This window comes from Euleptes europaea, chromosome 16 (assembly GCF_029931775.1).
Source record: "Euleptes europaea isolate rEulEur1 chromosome 16, rEulEur1.hap1, whole genome shotgun sequence".
NCBI lineage: Eukaryota > Metazoa > Chordata > Lepidosauria > Squamata > Sphaerodactylidae > Euleptes > Euleptes europaea.
Window position 1 is genome coordinate 52996402 of NC_079327.1, and position 19123 is coordinate 53015524.

Genomic DNA, 19123 nt, shown 5'->3' on the forward strand with positions numbered 1-19123 from the left:
ATAAACTGTACAAATTGCCAGACTATCGCTATTCATCCCTACCTATAAATGACTTCTCAGATTGTTTAAGTAAATAATTATAATATATGAATACATTACATTTCTACTATTGGTTCAATAAACTAATATTACTTTGCAATAATTCAGCTTGATATTAACTCCATCATATTTTAGAAAACCAAACATTAAGTATAATTTTAACAACAATTCATAACTTTCATATTAAAACATTTTGCTTTTCTCTGATCCCACTTTTCCTCCCCATCCGCTTTTTAAGAGCAGCATAAGTAATATGCTTTCTATTTATTGTGAAATCCCTCCCTAATTCTTATTAGCCCTCCTCCCTGTTTGTGTATATATGTGTGTTTGTATGTTTTATTTCATTATTTAAAATATTTTATATTTTTGTATTTAAAATGTTTTTAATGTTTGAAATATTTTAATGTTCTAATGTTCATTACTTTGGGTACCCTGAATTGAGTAGAAAGAAAGCACAGAAATGTTTTAAATGAATAATTAAGTAAAATTAATGTAGCTGTTTAAAAATGGGCAATTAGCTGGCCTATTAGCTGGCCAGACCCCAATTGGGCAGCAGCATTCTGGATCAGCAACAGTTTCAGGGTTATCCTCAAGAGTGGCCCAATGTTAGAGTGCATTGCAGCAGTCCATCTGTGAGGTTATTAAAGCATGGATTAGCATAGCCAGATAAATCAAATCTAAGAAAGGTGATAAAAGGTGTTCCTCTCTTGACTACTGCACCAACTTGGTTTTCAAACAGCAAAGCTAGATCCATGAACACTCCAAGCTTTTAGCCTGTTGTGCAAAATCCAACTCCATTCCATCCAGCACAAGTAAACCTAGTCCCTCTAAAACAGCGCTACTCACTCCACACAGCTCATAGAAAGCCACACTTGCAATTACCACCAACCAAAAGAGTCACATTTACTTTCATACCTGACATAACACCTGCACCTGAGGCAAGCTTGCAGCTTCCCTATTTCTATGTTGGCAGCAGTTTCAAATCACCTGCCAACCACAAGCCCTGCCAGGGGAGGCCCTTGCCCACTTTCCTGAAACATTGGGCAAGTGTCACATTGGGGAACAGTGTTCAGAGGAGCCACGGATGGCATATCAAAGAGCTACATGTAGCTCCCAAACCACTGAGTATCACTGCTCCAGAATCAGCCTTCCTGATTAGTATTATCTCTGTCTTGTATAGATACATCTTCAGATTTTTCTGCCTTAGCCACTTGACCTAGTTTCCTCTGATGAGAAAAATTGCTTCAAAATACATTTAGATTTATCTTGCAGTAAAAACACTTGTTGAGTAGGTGTCAAAAGTGTCCACTCCCAATACATGCATTCACACCAAAATATGTGTATAATCTTGCAAACATGTGAGGATCTATAGTGGTGAATGGATGAATAATAAATTTATTTATGCCAAAAGCCAGAATAAAACGACCAGATACAACCTATGAGAGATTAGGATCTCTCTTGTTTTAAAATATCACAAATTAAAAACAGTTAAAACCAATAATTTACCTGATAAAAATTAGCCAGTCCAAGTGTTAACCTTTCAGACAAACTTATTAATACGGCAAAGCCATTAAAATATTCATATCAGTTGCAAGATAGAATTAAATGATACAGTATCTAAATCTATGAGATATTTAATTCTTAAATAAAATGAACAAGTTACTATTAGCTAAAAACCTCAAATTGATAATAACATTTTACGTTTTAGGCTAGATTGCTAAAACCTTGCTTTGTCTGACGAATCTTGTATATTGCAGCACAGAATTTAGCTACTTGTTTCACTGTCTGAGCTGACCCTTCCCATGGGAGATTCCTCAGCCTTCCTCCCTCAGATCAGTCCTTTATTAGATTAAGGAGAGGGGAAATTAGCTTAAAACTTGCTTCCTCATAGAAAGAGCATCTGAAGAAAACGTGCGCAATGGACTTGACTTTACCCGACTTACAGGGACACCCCCATTCTAATCTTGATAGCCCCTTGAATCTGGCTTCTAGAATCACCGAAGGTAGGGCAGAACCTCTTGCTAATGAAAAAGCCCTTCTTTCTTTGTTTATTTTCAGGAATGACAGGTAAGGGAGAAATGGGATGTTTTTCCGAGCCAATTTAGGTGGATGGAAAGTATTGGAATTCAGGCTGTCTGCCAGATTATTGATGTAAAGAATAAAGAGCATAGGAGCCAGCAGACAGCCTTGCCTGACTCCCTTGAATGTTTCAATGGATTCGGAAAGGTGCCCATTTCTACTACATCTAATTTTTATTGCTGTCCGCTCATGTAGCACACGTATTAGGAAAAGGAGTCTCTTGTCAGTGGAGGTTGCTTCAAGTTTTGCCCACAGCCGGGACCTCGAGGTTGAATCAAAAGCTGCTTTAAAGTCCACAAAGGTGGCATATAACGAAGTCAGCGTCTTAGTGTTGTCCAAAGGCTATCCATGAGCTAGCTTGGGTGCTGTATCTAGAAGCAGTGAGAAGACAGACAGGAGCTTTTCATAGCAAAGTAAAGTCAACAATGTGGGCTTTAAAGCTGTTTCCCTGGGGTCTGATGGCTGACATGATCTACTAAAGACTTTTGGAAGTTGTATGCATTTTGATTGTCACTATGCGTCACACAAATATAGCAGATCTTCTCTTTCAGAATTAGACCTATACATTTGGAAAACATCAGAAAAAGCTAAAAATGTAGTGAATAAAGAAGGTATCGTACCCATTAAAGAGGTGAATGTGGATATGCCGCTTCCTCATCAAAGAGCCCTCCAACTGGAGTTCTAACCATGCTGTCCACTCCTAAAAATTACAGAATGAAACCACTGCCCAGCCAAGCCTTACCCAGTGAGCTTAATTGCCCAGCTTTAGCCAAGGAAGAATCTTTATATATCTGGTTTTTCATAATGTAAGCTGCCCTGCCAATTCAGCAGAAGGCTACCAAGCAGCAGCAGCAGCAGGATTTCACAGACTAGCACAGTAAGAAACCCATTGAAAGTCCCCTTCACTATTGAGTACATACGCCCTTTCCTGTAGGTGGCTCCAAAGCAATGGCTTCAGGAGTATATTGAAGCATCAGTGAGTCTCAAGATAGCAATAAAGGGCACTTGGAAAGAGCCCTTCATTAATGAGATCACGTAGAGCAGATGCAGGTTACAAAGGCTTGACAAAACTAAAGGCTGTGCACTGCCTGAGGCACTTCTTCAGAGGAGTCAGTGCACAGAGGATGAGAGTGTTATTATTCTCCAAACATACAGGAATAGGCATAGATGTGTCTGTGGCTTTTCCCCCTTTCGTTCTCAGATTGGGACTATTTTAAAGAGATTACTTACTGGAGAGAAACTGCTGATAATTCTAAAACCATAAAAAAGGGAAATATGTCAAATCATCTACATAATTAAAAAAACTGGATTGCTTGCATCACTATTAACAGGCAAAAGTTAATGCTAACAAGTGGAACTTTCCCTCACACTTTGTATGGTGAATTTTTGAACTCACTGCCTGTGGATATGCTAATAGCCACCAACATAGTTGGTAATATAGTTCAAAATACCAGTTGCAAGGAAAATATCCTTTTGTAAGGATGTCTCAGAATGTTAGCCTGCTCATCAATCAGACTGATCAGAATAAAGCATTCTGTGGGTATGTTTGCACCTTACACTCTTCACACTTTGCTTCCCCTTTCAAACACTTTCTTCCTTGTACTCTTTCTTAAAATAGTTTTGAGCAGAGTCACGCCTTCTGAAATTGATTTTTAATTAAAGGAGGGCTTTTAATTAAAGAATTGACAGATTTTTCCAGTTGAAGTCATGCGGCCGGGTGCAGTGACACACTTTTGCAGGGGGGGAAATCTAAAAAGAAAAACATGCTGATTGTGAAGAGAGAAAGACAATAGCATGTAAGAGCCATGATATCAGATTGCATCTGCATCTTTATACAAAAATACTTGGACCTTTTAAAATATTATTTTGATTTTGCTCAAAGAATCCAGGAAGCTAAATACAAGATTATTTGGAATCTTCCATTGGTCCACAGTGAAAAAGCTAGCAATGTAGACAGCATATAATTCCAGTGTCATACAATCTTCAGTGGCTGCCTGTTCATTTCCAGTTCCAAATCAAGATGACAAATACTTATGATTTACGATTGAAAGTACTGTGTGCCCGCATAAAGTTCTGCCCAGACACTGCTCTTCAGCTCAAGCCCTTTTCCATTTCCTCCCATCTTCTGAGGTGATACGAGAGGGCTCTTCCGTTTGGAATACCCTGGCACCTGGCACCATCATTGCATCTTCTTTTGTTTTGCATCAGACCAAAACTTTCCCTTGTAGAAAGACTAGCAGAAGATTGCATGCAATATTGCTCATGCAATTTCACCCTATAGGAAAAGCCATTGAATGTGCCTGATGGACCACTGGTTTGATTCCTGAGAATGTTGTTTTATTAAAGCCTGCAAGCATGATTGTTATGGAGTTCCTGTCATGCTTGGATGAAAATAAGTGGATTTGTAAATATGATCAATCATTGTGGAAATGGGAACTTTTGCATGACAACTGATTACACTGGAATTACCATGTGGAGCATCTCCCTTGCAATTGAATTTAAAGTAGTCACTCACCACGTGGAAGCTTGGTCATATGACTTAGCCCTGAAACAATCAGTCTACACAGCTTGCCTGACCGGTGTGCTTATAACAATTTCTTTTAGTGATTTTCATGCCAGTCTACCAAATCCAGACTGTTTGGACTAATTCATAAAATAACATGTGCATCAATCCCATTTTATGGCAAGTGTATTTTACTGATAAGATCTTCTGAATTGGCCGGTGGAATCCTTTCATTTAGTTATGTTACAAAGTGTTTGTTATATTTAAGAGTAAACATTTCTAAATTCTGAGTTGGATCCAACCACTTTTTAAATTGGTGAAAATATGTGGAAGGATGTCCTTTGACCACCAAAAAGGTTATATTGACTGGATAAATGCATGCTTCAGTCAACCCAAAGAGATAAAATTTCTAGAGATCCTCAATGACTGTGCCGTCGAACAGTTGGTCATGGACCCAACCAGAGGGGAAGCGATCCTAGATTTAATAGCGGTGCTGTCAGTAACTTAGTGTGGGATGTGGATGTGGTTGAGCCAGTTGGCAGCAGTGATCACAATGGCATCAAATTTAATTTATATCTATGTGGGAAAGTGCCTAGGAAATCTCACACAATTACATTTGACTTTAAAAGAGGAAACTTCTCTAAAATGAGGAACCTGGTAAAAAGGAATGTTACCCGAATTGCTCCTTTAAATGGGGAAATTAGCTTGAGCAATCGGAAACTACGTATTTATATAGCGAGATCACAGCCAACTATACCAGAGCCCATTAACTGTGACCTTAAGAATCAAGACAGAGGCAAAAGGATTCCAAATTAAAAAGTGTTTGTTTTCTTTCATTCAGTGATGCATACACACATACAGAGAATCTAGGAAATAAAAGAGAGGAGTACAGAGACATTTGCCGTAAGGCAGGTAGGAATATTTTTATGGGGATATACGATACCTTCCTGTAGTCCAGAGTTCCATAGGATCAAGATGAATAAATGAGGGGGGCATGGGGAATAAATAGAGGGCAGGGGTAGCCCCCTGCTCTAGCATGGCTGCTCACTCTGGCAGAGTGGCAGGCTATATGAAATGGGAAGCCCTAAGGAAAGGTTATGGGTGTTTCTCTGGGGGCGGGATGATTGGATTAACCCTGCTAGGTTCCCAGGTGACAAAAGGTTGACAAAAGACCTTAATGGTCTGCTACCTGGGTGGGGTGAGGAGAATTTGGAAATCTATTCTGATTCCAATGGCTTGTGCAACCCAAGAAGACACCAGGAGTCTTGTTGATGAGCTTAATGGTCTGAAACAAAAGGTGTGATCACTGCTAATGTCTGGAGATCGTTGCTGAAGAGTGAGTCATTTTTATCTCAATGTCTGCTGAATGGCTTTGCTGAGCTAGTCTGATGTTGCAAGAGGAGGGGTGTTGGTGCAGGCTACATGCCTGGACGTATTCCCTGCAATATGGCTTTCACTGGAGCAGGATACACAGGAACATGGATGCCCTCTGGTTTGCTGGAGGGACTACTTTGGCTGCTGCTCTTTGGCTGCCAGTTTTGGCAGATGAAAAGGAGTCCTTTCCATGGCGGCACAGGCTTGCCGCTTGGTCTGGAGAGGCTGCTGCACACATCTGCCCGGGTTGCCATGACCAGTCCAGGAGATTGGTAACCCGTTAGGCTACAGGAAGTTGAAAAGAACAGGAGGGTTAAATCTCTGGAAAAGGCTTGGAGGTTACTCAAGTCCTCAATACTAGAGGCTCAGCTAGATTGTATACTGCAGATCAGGAAAGATAGTATAAAGTCCAAGAGGTGACCACCATGGCTAATGGGTAAGGTAAAGGAAGCTATTAGAGAAAAAAGGCTTCCTTCCGAAACTGGAAGGCTTGCCCAAATGAGGCAAACAAAAGCAAACACAAACTGGCACAAAAGAAATGTCCTGAGACGGCCCCTAGACAGGTCCGTCGGGACTGGTCCGTCCCTCCCCACCCCGGGCGTACACAAGGCCCAGGAGAAACCCCAGACAAACCTGAGAGTAGGTCGATGGCCGCTGCCTTATCCGGCAAGCTTCTCTCTCCCACAGGTGCTGTCATCCCCGCAGGAGTCGCGGGCGGGAACCGTCGCCAGGAGGAAGAAGCCGACCTCAATGGCCCTCACGACTCACCTAACCACGGGCGGGGGGCCCACCCCGGGAAGCCCGTGGGAGGCGGGCGACCTGACGGCAGGGAAGCCCGCAGTCCCACAGCTCCAAATGGGCCCCAACACCAAGCCCCGGCCGCATTGGGAGCCGGGGGAAGAGCGCGGGCCAGGCTGGGACGAGGCAACCTCGCCGCCGCCCTGCTGGAGAGCGGGCCGGCGGGGTTCGGGGACGGAAGGGCCCTAGATAGACAGCTTCTGGGGGAGGGCCACAAGCCCGGAAGTTCCGGAGAGGGCGGGGCCCGCAGGGGGCGTGGAGGGCCCAACCTGGATATAAGGTGGGGGAGCCGAGGCCGATGAGGAGGGTAGTCAGGAGGCTCCGTGCTGGCGGCTGGCAGTGGCGAGACCCTGGCTTCATCAGAGGAAGAGTCCGACTCAGACTCCCCCTCCGACTGGTCTGAGGCCGAGGAAGCTCCCCTGGCCCGCCCTCTGCAGGTGTTAGAGGAACAACGGGTTGGACAGCCCGAGGCCGGTCAGGTCACAAGAAATGCAAGCAAACAATTAGAGATGCAAAAAAAAAAAGTTTTGAGGGACATATTGCTAAACACATCAAGACTAACAGTAAGAAATTTTTAAAGTACATTAGGAGCAGGAAACCAGCTAGGGAAGCAGTGGGACCATTGGATGACAATGAGCATAAATATAGGGCTGTCGATTCGGTTTGGCCCGAACTGAAAAACAGCCGAATTTCCCCTGATTCGGCGGTTTTTAGTTCGGGAAGAACCGAACTCAAAAATGGCGGGAAAATGGGGGAGCCGAATTCAGTGAGTTTGGGAGTTCACGAATAAATCCGGCAAATTCGGGCCGTCAGTAAGCAGCATTCTCCTCCCCCGGCCAATCGGTGGCAAAGCTGGATCATCTTCTGGCCAATCAGTCAGGATTGAGTACGGGAGGAATCAGCTGCTGCGCGGCTCGGCCGGGGAGAGAAAGAGAGAGAATTCCTCGTGGGGGTGTTTGTGTGCACATTCACTCCTTTCCGTGGCTGCAGGGGGCGCATTTTTGGGGGTAGAGACCCCAAACTTTCAGCAGAGCTTCAGACGAGCCTTCTTAAGAGACCCCCCAAGTTTTGTAAACATTGGGTCAGGGGGTCCCGAGATATGTATGGGCTTTCCCCTTTTCCCTATTGGGATGAATGGATCACCCAATCGTGTATGCATCTCCAGAACAGCAAATCCAAGGCAAATCCAAGGTAGGTTATCCGGTAACCGTAGTCTTGGTATTTTCTTTCCTGACATTTTGCCAGCAGCTGTGGCAGGCATCTTCAGAGTAGTAACACTGAAGGACAGTGTCTCTCAGTATCAAGGGTGTAGGAAGAGTAATATATAGTCAGAAAGGGGTTGGATTTGAGCTGAGTATTGTCCTGCAAAAGTAATGTGCTAATCATTGTCCTGTAAGAATCAAGATAATGTGCTAATGATGGTATGGTATGTTAATATGGAACCATTGTATCCTGAAGTGATCTGTTAATGTGTGTAATCCAAAGCTAATCTGCATGGCTATTGTTGAATGTTGTCTTTGTTATTCTGGAGGTTTTTTAGAACAGGAAGCCAAGCCTTATTCATTCTTAAACTCTCTTCTTTTCTGTTAAAGTTGTGCTGATGTTTACGAATTTCAATGGCTTCTCTGTGCAATCTGACAAAATAGTTGTTAGAATTGTCCAGTCTTTCAGTGTCTTGGAATAAGACCCTGTGTCCTGTTTGGGTCAGTCCATGTTCATCCACTGCTGATTTCTCAGGTTGGCCAAGTCTGCAGTATCTTTCATGTTCTTTTATCCTTGTTTGTATGTTGTGTTGTGTGGTCCCGATGTAAACTTGTCCACAGCTGCAAGGTATACGATATACTCCTGCAGAGGTGAGGGGGTCTCTTTTGTCTTTTGGTGATCATAGCATTTGTTGTATTTTCTTGGTGGGTTTAAACACTGTTTGTAGGTTATGTTTTTTCAAATGTTTCTCCATCCTATCAGTGACTCCTTTAATAAATGGCAAGAATACCTTTCCTATAGGAGACTGTTTTTCCTGAGTTTTCTGATTTTTGTTTGGTTTAATGGCCCTTCTGATTTCATTCTTGGAATAGCCGTTTGCTAGCAGTGCGTGATTTAGATGATTAGTTTCTTCCTTGAGAAACTGTGGTTCACAGATCCATCTTGCACGGTCCATTAATGTTTTGATTATTCCTCTTTTCTGTCGGGGGTGGTGGTTGGAGTTTTTGTGTAAGTAGCGATCTGTGTGAGTTGGTTTCCGGTAGACCTTGTGACCTAACTGAAAGTTTGTTTTACGGATGACAAGGGTATCAAGAAATGGGAGTTTACCCTCAATTTCCTTTTCCGTGGTAAACTGAATGTTTGGATGGATATTATTAAGATGGTTTAGAAAGTCCATTAATTTTTCTTCACCATGGCTCCAAATAGTAAATGTGTCATCTACGAACCTGAACCAGACTGTAGGTTTGTAAGGTGCCGATTCTAATGCTGTCTTTTCAAAATATTCCATGTAAAGGTTTGCTATTATTGGACTGAGTGGACTTCCCATAGCTACTCCATCAATCTGTTCATAAAATTATTTATCCCATAGGAAATAACTTGTTTTCAGACAATGGTGAGCAACTGCTAAGCAAACTTCATAGTCATGGGATAAGAGGACAAGTCCACTTATGGATTGAGAGCTGGTTGAAAAATAGGAAGCAGAGAGTAGGAATCAATGGTCAGTTATCCCAATGGCGGGATGTGAGCAGTGGGGTGCCTCAGGGATCTGTGTTGGGACCGGTGCTTTTCAACCTGTTCATCAATGACCTGGAGTTGGGATTAAACAGTGAAGTAGCCAAGTTTGACACCAAATTATTTATGGTGGCTAAAACAAAAATGGACTGTAAAGAGCTCCAAAAAGATCTCTCCAAACTGGAAGAGTGGGCATTAAAATGGCAAATGAGATTCAATGTGAGCAAGTATAAAGTGATGCATATTGGAGCAAAAAATCCAACCTTCACATATACATTGATGCTGGCAGGGACAGAACAAGAAAAGGAGCTTGAGGTGGTAGTGGATAGCTTGATAAAGATGTCAACCCAGTGCATGGCTGCTGTGAAAAAGGCAAATTCCATGCTGGCTATAATTAGACAAGGAATAGAGAATAAAACTGCTGATATCATACTGCATTTGTACAAATCTATGGTGAGACCACACTTGGAATACTGTGTACAGTTTTGGTCACCACACCTAAAAAAGGATATTGCAGAGCTTGAGATGGTACAGAAAAGAGCAACCAAAATGATCAAAGGGCTAGAGCAACTGCCCTATGAGGAGATGCTGAAATGCTTAGGGCTGTTTAGCTTGGAAAGAAGGTAGTTAAGGGGAGATATGATAGAGGTCTATAAAAGTATGCATGGTATGGAGAGAGTGGACAGGGAGAAACCTTTCTCTCTCTTATCATAAATTAGAACGCGGGGTCATCTGCTGAAGCTGGATGGTGACAGATTCAAAACAGATAAAAGGAAGTATTTCCTCACATAGCTCATAGTTAAATTGTGGAACTTCCTTCCCCAGGATTTGGTGATGGCTGCCAACTTGGAAGGCTTTAAGAGGAGAGTGGACATGTTCACAGATGATAGGGCTATCCAAGGCTACTAGTCAAAATGGATACTAGTCATGATGCATACCTATTCTCTCCAGTATCAGAGGAGCATGCCTATTATATTAGGTGTTATGGAACCCAGGCAAGATGTTGCTGTAGTCATCTTGTTTGTGACCTTGCTACAGGGACCTGGTTGGCCACTGTGTGAATGGGCTGCTGGACTTGATGGGCCTTGGTCTGATCCAGCAGGGCTTTTCTTATGTTCTTATGTTATGCTGGGGGTTAAGAGAATTGCATAGACAAAATTATGTGGGACAGGGAGAATTAGTAAGCAAGAGAACTGGGCAAAATTTAACTTAATAAGCTGGTTGGATCCAGCTCTCTGACCACAGTATTCATCTCTGTTTCTTTAAAAACTCAAATGCAAGTGCTTGATAATTGCAAAGCTGAAGAGAAACATTGTGTATTCTAGTGAGGCTTTGATGAGATGTTAATGTAATATCATACCAAAAAAAAGAAGTTAAACTCCCTTGTGCAATTTTGCAGCTAGAGCAGGTGCCACATTCTTATTGGTTTAATACCTGACATCAAAGTATTATTGAGACTCCCTCCAGAGAGTAATGCTTCTGCCTGAGCTGAGATGTTTAATAAGGCATAACTAATTTCCTTCATGCCTTTTGATAACAGCAAAGATATCTTCTCCAATATGCTTAGCATTATAGGTAGGTCTAGCAATGCAGTCTGGGTGGTGTGCCCCTGTGTTTGAGTGCTCCACCCCAAAAATGTGATGAGACCCCATGATTTTACTCTTATGTAGGCAACATCTCCAACCAAAAAGATATAGTGACTGCTGCATGCTGTCACTGTACTTCAGTCTCTGTCAGGTGTTTTGCTGGATTTTGGGAGAGATGGGTGAGAAAGCACTTGACAACTGCTTCTCAGTTGGACATTGATGTCCTTGCCATGCAGTATGGAAGGACGCCATGGCTTCTCTCCAGAGTGAGTAGGCAGAATGTGGTCAACTGGCTCTGCAGCAACAGCAGTGTCTGCTAAATGCAATTTGGGATTCTGAAACTTACCTTTAAGCCCTGTGTGCTTAAAGTACTTTTCAATCTACTTTTCCCTGTGTGCATTCCTGTTCCATTAGCATGGAAGCCCTGCACAATATTTTTTACCTCACATGACTGCCAGCAGCGGGGTCTTTCTTGCTCAAGGCTAGAATCAACTCTCTGCTGAAATCAGAAGCTGGTCCTCTCAAACAACTCTTCAATGACTAATTGACAAATGAATTAATGTATTAAATTTCTATCTTGCCCCTCCCCAGCATAGGCCAGGCTTGGGGCAGCTCACATCATTTTAAGTACAATATAATATAAATTCACTTTTAAAACTCTATCATAATTCATAATAATTTATCATTAAAATTCTAATAAAATCCACAATTTATACATTTCCGTATCTAGAGGTGCCATTCATAGCATTAATAAACCCTTCAGTCAAAAGAGGGTAGGCCTTGGTACCACAGTCCATGCTCCTGTAAGTGACCCTTTCTTGCTTACAGATAGCTTGCTAACCTAAAACAACTTCTCACCTGCAATGATAAACTACTTAAGAGAAGCATGGACTCTGGTACCAAGGCCTGCAACAAACCAAGGTGTCAACTTTGCTCTCATATAGATCCTAGCAACACCATCAATTGACCTAGCAATGTCAGCCATACTAACTTAGGTTCATACTCCTGTTCATCTTCTAATGCAGGGGTGGGGAACCTCCAGCCCACGGGCCGTTTACGGCCTGCAACATCATTTGCTGGGGCCCGCAGACTCTCCTGTGGAAGCCGCCACCATTACTACTGTAGGGGCGTGTGATTGCGTGTGTGTGTAAGCCGGGAAGGCTTCACCCTGATTGCGCCGGGCCAGATATGCAGCGTGTGTGGGGGGGGGAGGGAGCAGGGAAGGCTTTTCCCTGATCGTGCCAGGCCGCTTGCGCGGCTGGGTGCGTGCGTGTGTAAGCCAGGAAGGCTTCACCCAGATTGCGCCGGGCCGCATGCGCGGCTGGGTGTGTGTCTCTGGGGGAAGGCTTTTCTCTCTTTTCTTCCTCTTTTTCGGTCACTCTTTCTCCTTTTCTTTCTCTCACTTTCTTTCTCCCTCTTTTTCTATCTCTTTCTTTTTCTGTCTCCTTCTGTCCTTTTCTTTCTCTCCCTTCCTCCATTTCTTCCTTTCTCTTTCTTTCTTTCCTCCATTTCTTTCTCCCTTTCTCTTTCTTTCTTTCCTCCATTTCTTTCTCCCTTTCTCTTTCTTTCTTTCCTCCATTTCTTTCTCCCTTTCTTTCTTTCTCCCTTTCTTTCTTTCTTTCTTTCTTTCTTTCTTTCTTTCTTTCTTTCTTTCTTTCTTTCTTTCTTTCTCTCTCTCTCTCTCTCTCTCTCTCTCCCTCCCTCCCTCCCTCCCTCTCCTTCCTTCCCTTTTTTCTTTTCTTCTTTCCCTTGCTCCTCTTCCTTCCTTCCTTCTCTGCATAGCCTCTCCTAGAGTTGCCAACCTCCCGGTGGTGGCTGGAGATCTCCTGCTATTACAACTGATCTCCAGCCAAGAGATCAGTTCCCCTGGAGAAAATGGACACTTTGGCCATTGGAGTCTATGGCATTGCAGTCCCTCCCCTCCCCAAAAACCGCCCTCCTCAGGCTCCACCCCAAAAACCTCCCTCCGGTGGCAAAGAGGACCTGGCAACCCTAGCGCCCCCCCCCCCCGGGAGATCTACACCTGGTATGGCCCCCAAATGACATTATAAATATGCAAATGGCCTGTGGCAGGAAAAAGGTTCCCCACCCCTGTTCTAATGTGATTTATGCCATCACATGCTAGCAATGCCCAGTTGTGACTTGGGTGTAGGTCTCCTTAGTCCTAATCCAAGCACTGCAACCACTAGATTATACTGGCATTTTCAGTGTGGAAACAAATTAGGTAAACAAAATAACATTATTTTAAAGCTACAGGGCACTTCAGCTGGGGACTCTGGGCAGATTGCAAGCAGGTAGCCAGAGAGTATAGCATAGCTTTGGGTGACTTCAAACAATAAGTCCCCTTTTGGCCTTATATACCAGCTGACTTCAGCCTGGGTTCTCAGTCTGAGCAACCAATGCTGTTCTAGCCTGCTTGGGAGGTTTGTCACCAACAAGAGTTTTCATAAGGATCTAACTAGAAAAGATGCCAGGGGATCTGTGCATAGATATACTCTATGTTTAAAGGAGAAAGCTGCTGCACAGGGTCTTGATTTGGACTATGCTGCACAGTAGGAAAAGGGAATTTATAATCCTCTTCCCTGTACAATTGCACCAATCAAAGCACTTCCCCTGTGAGCTATTTAAAAAAAAAGGACAGGCACCCTTTCTTTGTTTGCCCTTTTTCATTCCAGGGAAGGGGGTTTGGTCTACAAAATGCAAAACATGGGAGAATGGTTAAATCCCATCTTTCCCTGGCACCATGGACCCAGGCAAAATAAGGTTTCTGTCTAGCTATAACATCCATTTCAAAATGCTGGAAAGATCTGTTCATGGATCTACTAACATCACATCTAGCTCGATCCCAATAAGTGTATCAATCTGAAACTCAAAGTATGAACATATTTTACAGTTTGCTGTATTGAAATTAATTTTATTAGTCTTTTTCTAAGACTTAAGCTTCCAAGCGGAGAGAAGGCAGCATGGTATAGCCCAATCAGAAGCAAAACAGGATTGGTACTTGGAAAGTAGACCACCAAGGAAGATGCTGCAGAGGAAGGCAATGGCAAACCACCTCTGCTTCTCACTTGCCTTGAAAGCCCTTGCTGGGGCCACCATAAGTCAGTTCGGACTTGATAGCACTTTACACATACACAAGCTTACAAGTTCATTTAATTACAAAAATGCAGATTAAATATATGTATTAATTCTCAAGTTTTAGTTTTTTGACTAAAAGAGAAATGCAGTGCTGCTATAAAGTTAACTTGCACATGTGTCTGGAAATAAATATTTTTATAGAATGAGAAAAAATCATATAGATGAAATAAGTACATGGCTTAAGTAATTGTGTGTGGCTGTGTTTGTTATCACTGTGGAGTAATATATATGAAACAGCTGTAAACATGTGAGTGAAATAAAAGCAGAGGCACTGGAGCATAAAATTAAAATGCATCAAAAAGCAAAAAGGTGCTCCATAAAGTTTGTATGCATAATTCAAACAAAGCTGTTTAGCAATTCATGGATCAAACAATTATATAAGGTTTTTATTGCTAAATTGTGAAATATATCTTGTTAAGATGACAATGCTGGTAGGGGTTTTTTTTAAACCTACCTATAAATGTGCTGAAGAGATTTTTGATCAGGCATATATTGCATTTATGATACAGGACTATTTTGGCTTCAGAGTGGATGCAGAAAAATAATAATCTAGAAGCTGCCAGCAGAAGAATGAAAAGGAGGCAATTTGTCTGATTCCCCCACTTCACTGTATTCCAGTATATTTTGTTCACAAATGTCTCCAGACACTCAGAAAGAGTTTTCAGGATAAGCAAAAGGCTTTGTGGGGGTGGGGGAGAGATTTATTCCACTATTTGTCCCAACAATGAACCAAGGTTGATTATCCATGAAATAATTTATAGGGACCTAGTTCTGGAAATTGTTTCCAGCACTGAAAGCATTGCTGAAAACTGAAAACACAATGATTAGTGACTCGTAGTAGCCAGCACAGATTTTTAAAAGAGGAGCAATGCCAGAATATATAAATAGCATTTCTTTACTAAGAACCTTATGCTTTAAAAAGATTTTTAAAAATGCAAGTGTCAATATGAAATAATATTGGCTTTAGTGCCAGGGAGTTTCTTTAAAAATCAACTGCTTTCACAATGCATAGATTGCTTACTTATTTTTTATTAAATTGAAATGTAAGTGCCTCCTCTTGGCCTTCTATCTAGCTTGCAGCCTTTGATTTTGACTCTCATATTTAATGAACTATATTTAATTAACGATTTACCAAATGGGTTACTATGCCAGCACAGAAAAAAAATAACCATGTGCAGGGGACCTAGCTGAACTTATTAATGCGTTTCTCCAAGTTTTTCTCTTTTCCATTCAAACATACATACCCATTCATGTCTCTGTGTGTACACATACTAGATAGATCTACTTGCAGACCAGAATGAGGGAAGAATGTTTTGTTGCTTCTGAATTCTGAAAAGTATATATTAAGGAAACTTGATGTAGTCTCTTCCTCTGAAAGATATATTGTAAGGAAGAAGGTTATTTGGAAGTTATTGTATATCTATACCAAGATTAATGATGTGTATACCAGGGTTGCTGTGCAGAGGAAGGCACTGGCAAACCACCTCTGTTAGTCTCTTGCCATGAAAAACCCAAAAGGGGTCGCCATAAGTCGGCTGCAACCTGACAGCACCACACACACACACACACACACACACACCTGCATTAGAAGAAGGCTTTGGTTCTTTAGTGTTCCGCAGCCATATTGTTTTCATCCAACAACCCAATCCTTCTCAATTTGGACATACATTTTCCCCATTATGTAGTAAGTCTTAAATATAGAATCTGAAATTGTATTCATTCATTCTCCACAAGAATGTGAAAGCAATTACACACACACTAACTACAATTAAGTAGGCATTCCACAGCATCATTTGGCCCTGTACCTGGCATTCAGAAAACCTAGCAACATTCGAATTTCTGTAGCCATGAAGGAGCAAGAAAAAAGTCTTAAGAATAAGAATATGTCACTGGTAGGGTTGTGCGTATTGATAAACCCAAACAAAAAATAAACCTTAAAAAGGCCTTTTTGGCTTCTTTCGGGTTTATTTAAAGCCTAATATTAAAAATTGGGAATAAAGATGAAGCCTGATAGCTAATCACCAAATCAGCCGAATAGGCATTTGGGGTTTTTTGGCTTCGGCTTTCCCTATGGGAATTTTAAAAAATTAGCTCTGGGGGAGGCATTTCTGGAGGTAGAGCTCCCAAATTTTCAGGGTAGCTTAAAGGGACTCTCTGTGAGGGTCCTTCTTCCCTTTTTAACCCTCACAATTTATTTCTGTTTGTTACCAATAACTGTGAGGGGGTTTAAATATTTCTTAAATCCCACAGTTTGTCGCCTTTGTTTGTGTGAGGAGAAAGTCTCCCTTTCCTCCCCCCAGGTGAAATTGAGAGGCTTAGAGGCTGAAGCTAATTTTATAATAATGAATATAAATTGAAGTTTATTATTTACAGAGAGGTAGATAGATTGCTTTTCTTCAAGAGAGGCACAAAGCTTAGTTGGTTAGGAACTGTTCAAATGGTTACAGGCACAGTACTTAGTTCTCAGTACAGTCTCTTCAGGCTATTCAGTAAATATATTCAGACTTTGTTCAGTATATTCATTATACTCAGTGTGGACTCAGTTTACCCTAGCACAAAGAATACCAGAGAGTGGAGGTTTATACAAAACCTTTCCCACTCCTCAGATTTGCCCACCTCCTGTTTCTCCCCCAAAACACTGACCCAGGAGTCTCCCTATTTCAGGAGCCACCTCCCACTTAGTGACTGAAGAAAGGGTTTTCTCTCTCTACCACAATCTTTCCCTTGTCACCACTCAGGTTTGGTTTATACAAGCTAGGTAATATTTCAACACACAGGAAACGGGGTTTTCCATGATTCTTGTGGCCATTACTGAGTAGTTTTAAAATTCTCGGGGGGGGGGGGGGTTTCAACGTAGAGTCACCAAATTCACAGAGTTGCTTCACAAGGCTCTTCTTGCAAGAATCCCGAAGTTTGGTAAAGTTTGGGACAGTGGGGTTCGATGTTATGGGGTCCGGAAGGGGTTGTCCCCTTCTCCATAGAGAAGTATGGTAAAGTTCACAATGCTTTCCTCTATGGAGGAAAAGGCGACCCCTTCCAAACCCCATAAAATCGGACCCCCCGATCCAATCTTCACCAAACTTCAGGGTTCATGCAAGGAGAGTCCCCTGAAGCGATCTTGAAAATTTGGGAACGCTACCTCCAAAAATGTCTTCCCCAGAGCTCATTTTAAAAAATCCCATAAGCAAAAGTCTGAGGAAAGCCAAAGCCAAAAAAAGCCGAATATCTATTCGGATGTGAGCACTTGTCCCCGTGGTTGTCCCACAAACAACATCCACAGACGAGAAGTCCAAAAGAGAGTTGATTTATTGGAAAACCTACAGGCTTACAGAGCTAACAGGTAAATTGGCATGACTGGGAACGGATAGCATAGTGCAAGGCCTATATTGGAAAGCATGAGTCACAATGGGTCACGGTACTCCCCTCTCAACGAGGAGCCGTTCCCACGGGAGATAGCACTGGAACAGGAATTCAACAGCAGGTTCGACCTTGAGAGGCCCCGAAATCAAAACATTCTCAGTCTGACAGGCTGCTGTGAGCGGAGGAACGCAGGCCTGACATCGGCTGATTCAGCAATCGGCTATCTGGCTTTGGCTTTATTCCCAGATTTTGGTATGTGGTCATACCGAAACCTGAATATTGCCAAAACAGCTAATATCGGGTTTATTTTTGGTTTGGGTTTATCCATATGCACACCTTAAACTGTTCTGACAGTTGTTAATAGAAAACTGCCTGCTCTTTTCAATGCTATCCTAAACAGGCTTGTTTAGGGAGACCTCCGGCCCTCCACCAGCACTTCCTGCCATTGCTCAGCTGGGCAGTGGTAAGGGGGGGATGATGTGTTGAATGAGATGGAGATTGGAGTTGTCCCAACTCCATTATGTCACTTTCAGCATGACCTGGAAGTGATGTCATCAGGTTCAGTGATGCTCTAGCAGTCACCCCAACCTCTATAGTGAAACCATAGTGTTTGGGGAGAATGCTAGAGTATCACTGACAGTGCGATGACATCACTACCAGAAGTAATATCACCACAACATCACTGGCAAGGGTCCCCTGTACAGGGAGTCCCCTGCTGGTTGTCAACTTCAGGCTAGCACCCCTAATAGTAAACAAAGTTACACCCTTCTAATTCCATAGACTTCTAAACTTAGAAGGGTGTAACTCTACTTAGGATCAACTCTCTTGGTTTGTTTTCTTTTTTCCATTGCAAGTATGATTGTAATAAAAGTTGAGCTCTTTGTCAAGTAAAAGGTCTGCAATAATTACAGGAGTTAGTTTCTGATATAAAGTTGTCTATTTGGAATATGAAGCAATCAAAAGAGATTAACAGCTTTCTTTTGAGAATTCTCTGCATGCTAATTTCTTCTTGATCTGATGCTAGAAAGGTACTGGATTTAAAAATGTTTGGAAAGAATTAACTTTAAAAGTCACATTCAGATCAACTACAGGTTTTGGTTTTTTGCATGACAAGTTGTATGTCTGTAAGGGAAAACAAATAGCTGTCAATCACACCTTGATTGATCATTCTTTTGACTGGATTTTGTTGATTTCAACTGATGTCTCTTAACACACACCCCTTTCTGTTGTTTGCAGCCTTCAATATACATTAATTTGTCTTAGGTGTATACACTTCATGTGTCTGATGAAGTGAGAGTTGACTCATTAATGTTTATGCTGGAAAAACATTTGTTGGTCTCTAAAGTGCCATTGGACTACTCTGTTAGTTGTCAATCCAATAACGATAAGTACTATAAGACATTGATAACACATTGTTCATTAAAATAGAGCAATTATAGAATTAGCTACCCAATTAGTCTTTTTTTCTGATCAATTTGAAATCTTCTCCCCTAGTTATTCACATTCTTATATTTACATCTATTTTTATCAT